This window comes from Ptiloglossa arizonensis, unplaced genomic scaffold, assembly GCF_051014685.1.
Source record: "Ptiloglossa arizonensis isolate GNS036 unplaced genomic scaffold, iyPtiAriz1_principal scaffold0099, whole genome shotgun sequence".
NCBI classification, from domain to species: Eukaryota; Metazoa; Arthropoda; class Insecta; order Hymenoptera; family Colletidae; genus Ptiloglossa; species Ptiloglossa arizonensis.
The window spans coordinates 1,195,248-1,198,562 of NW_027478469.1; positions in this window are offsets into that span (position 1 = coordinate 1,195,248).

The window sequence follows — 3,315 nt, forward strand, 5'->3', positions numbered from 1 at the left end:
CGTGATACGTTGTACGTTATACGTTATACGTTATACGTTATACGTTATACGTTATACGTTATACGTTATACGTTATACGTTATTCGTTACGCGTTATACGTTATACGTTATACGTTATGCGTTATACGTTATGCGTTATACGTTATACGTTATACGTTGTTCGTTATACGTTATGCGTTGTACGTTATGCGTTATACGTTATACGTTATACGTTGTTCGTTATACGTTGTACGTTATACGTTGTACGTTATACGTTATACGTTATACGTTATACGTTATACGTTATACGTTATACGATATACGTTATACGTTATACGTTATACGTTATACGTTATACGGTATACGTTATACGTTATACGTTATACGTTATACGTTTGACGTTATACGTTATACGGTATACGTTATACGTTATGCGTTATACGTTATACGTTATACGTTATACGTTATACGTTTGATGTTATACGTTATACGGTATACGTTATGCGTTATACGATATACGTTATGCGTTATAGGATATACGTTATGCGTTATAGGATATACGTTATACGTGATACGTTGTACGTTATACGTTATACGTTGTACGTTATACGTTATACGTTATACGTTATACGCTATACGTTATACGTAATACGTTATACGTTATACGTTATACGTTACACGTTATACGTTATACGTTATACGTTATACGTTATACGTTGTACGTTATACGTTGTACGTTATACGTTATACGTTATACGTTATACGTTATACGTTATACGTTATACGTTATACGTTATACGTTATACGTTATACGTTATACGTTATACGTTATACGATATACGTTATACGTTATGCCTTATACGTTATACGTTATACGTTATACGTTATACGTTATACGTTATGCGTCATACGTTATACGTTATACGTTATACGTTATACGTTTTACGTTATACGTTATACGTTATACGTTATGCATTATACGTTATACGTTATACGTTATACGTTATACGTTATTCGTTATACGTTATACGTTATACGTTATACGTTATACGTTATACGTTATACGTTACTCGTTATACGTAATATGTAATACGTTTTACGTTATAAGTTATACGTTATACGTTATACGTTATACGTTATACGTTATACGTTATACGTTATACGTTATACGTTATACGTTATACGTTTGACGTTATACGTTATACGGTATACGTTATACGTTATGCGTTATACGTTATACGTTATACGTTATACGTTATACGTTTGACGTTATACGTTATACGGTATACGTTATGCGTTATACGCTATACGTTATGCGTTATAGGATATACGTTATGCGTTATAGGATATACGTTATACGTGATACGTTGTACGTTATACGTTATACGTTATACGTTATACGTTATACGTTATACGTTATACGTTATACGTTATACGTTATACGTTATACGTTATACGTTATACGTTTTACGTTATACGTTATACGTTATACGTTATACGTTATACGTTATACGTTATACGTTATACGTTATACGTTATTCGTTATACGTTATGCGTTATACGTTATTCGTTATACGTTATGCGTTATACGTTATACGTTATACGTTATACGTTATACGTTATACGTTATACGTTATACGTTATACGTTATACGTTATACGTTATACGTTATACGTTATACGTTATACGTTATACGTTATACGTTATACGTTATTCGTTACGCGTTATACGTTATACGTTATACGTTATGCGTTATACGTTATGCGTTATACGTTATACGTTATACGTTGTTCGTTATACGTTGTACGTTATACGTTATACGTTATACGTTATACGTTATACGTTATACGATGTACGTTATACGTTATACGTTATACGTTATACGTTATACGGTATACGTTATACGTTATACGTTATACGTTATACGTTTGACGTTATACGTTATACGGTATACGTTATACGTTATGCGTTATACGTTATACGTTATACGTTATACGTTATACGTTTGACGTTATACGTTATACGGTATACGTTATGCGTTATACGATATACGTTATGCGTTATAGGATATACGTTATGCGTTATAGGATATACGTTATACGTGATACGTTGTACGTTATACGTTATACGTTGTACGTTATACGTTATACGTTATACGTTATACGCTATACGTTATACGTAATACGTTATACGTTATACGTTATACGTTACACGTTATACCTTATACGTTATACGTTATACGTTGTACGTTATACGTTGTACGTTATACGTTATACGTTATACGTTATACGTTATACGTTATACGTTATACGTAATACGTTATACGTTGTACGTTATACGTTGTACGTTATACGTTAAACGTTAGACGTTATATGTTATACGTTATACGTTGTACGTTATACGTTATACGTTATACGTTATACGTTATACGTTTTACGTTATACGTTATACGTTATACGTTATACGTTATACGTTATTCGTTATACGTTATACGTTATACGTTATACGTTATACGTTATACGTTATACGTTATACGTTATACGTTATACGTTATACGTTATACGTTATACGTTATACGTTATACGTTATACGTTATACGTTATACGTTATACGTTATACGTTATACGTTATACGTTATACGTTATACGTTATACGTTATAAGTTATACGTTATACGTTATACGTTATACGTTATAAATTATGCGTTATACGCTATACGTAATGCGTTATAGGTCATACCTTATACGTGATACGTCATACGTTATACGTTATACGTGATACGTTATACGTTATACGTTATACGTTATACGTTATACGTTGTACGTTATACGTTAAACGTTAGACGTTATATGTTATACGTTATACGTTGTACGTTATACGTTATACGTTATACGTTATACGTTATACGTTATACGTTATACGTTATACGTTATACGTTATACGTTATACGTTATACGTTATGCGTTATACGTTATACGTTATACGTTATACGTTATACGTTATACGTTATACGTTATACGTTATACGTTGTACGTTATACGTTATACGTTATACGTTTGTCGTTATACGTTATACGTTATACGTTATACGTTATACGTTATACGTTATACGTTATACGTTATACGTTATACGTTATACGTTATACGTTATACGTTATACGTTATACGTTATACGTTATTCGTTACGCGTTGTACGTTATACGTTATACGTTATGCGTTATTCGTTACGCGTTGTACGTTATACGTTATACGTTATGCGTTATACGTTATGCGTTATACGTTATACGTTATACGTTATACGTTATACGTTGTACGTTATACGTTGTACGTTATACGTT